Below are 384 nucleotides of genomic sequence, written 5' to 3'. Positions count from 1 at the left end.
GACGAGCGCGAACCGCGACGTCCTGCAGCGAGGGATGGCTGCCGGTCATTCCGACCGATTCGTAGCGATACGATTGAAAGTTCGGACACACTCGCAGTCATTCCCTAATTAAAAGCAGTCGCGATCCCCACGAAGGAATTTCCCGGAGGTTAGTCCGATTTTCATTTGTATCTACTCTTACAGGCGCCAGCCACGGGCCCAGGATCTCCGAGCCCAGCACCCGCGGTCTCAGCACCCCCGGGCTCAGCACCCCCGGGCTCAGCACCCCCGGGCTTAGCACCCCCGGGCACAGCATCCCCGTGCACAGCAACCCCGGGCACAGCACCCCCGGGCTCAGCACCCCCGTGCACAGCAACCCCGGGCACAGCACCCCCGGGCTCAGCA

General features: G+C 64.6%; 1 protein-coding gene across 1 annotated transcript in view; it reads left to right on the top strand.

The window, feature by feature from the left end:
- LOC113202864 (gastrula zinc finger protein XlCGF7.1-like) overlaps nucleotides 1-384 on the top strand; it is a gene marked incomplete at both ends in the record, with an annotated part of 7,900 nt that overhangs the window by 1,618 nt on the left and 5,898 nt on the right. The window lies entirely within an intron of this gene.

Source organism: Frankliniella occidentalis, unplaced genomic scaffold (assembly GCF_000697945.3).
Source record: "Frankliniella occidentalis isolate FOCC.00 unplaced genomic scaffold, Focc_3.1 Scaffold572, whole genome shotgun sequence".
Lineage (NCBI taxonomy): Eukaryota > Metazoa > Arthropoda > Insecta > Thysanoptera > Thripidae > Frankliniella > Frankliniella occidentalis.
The sequence above is the reverse complement of the archived record's forward strand: the minus strand, read 5'-3'. Positions and strand labels throughout refer to the sequence as shown.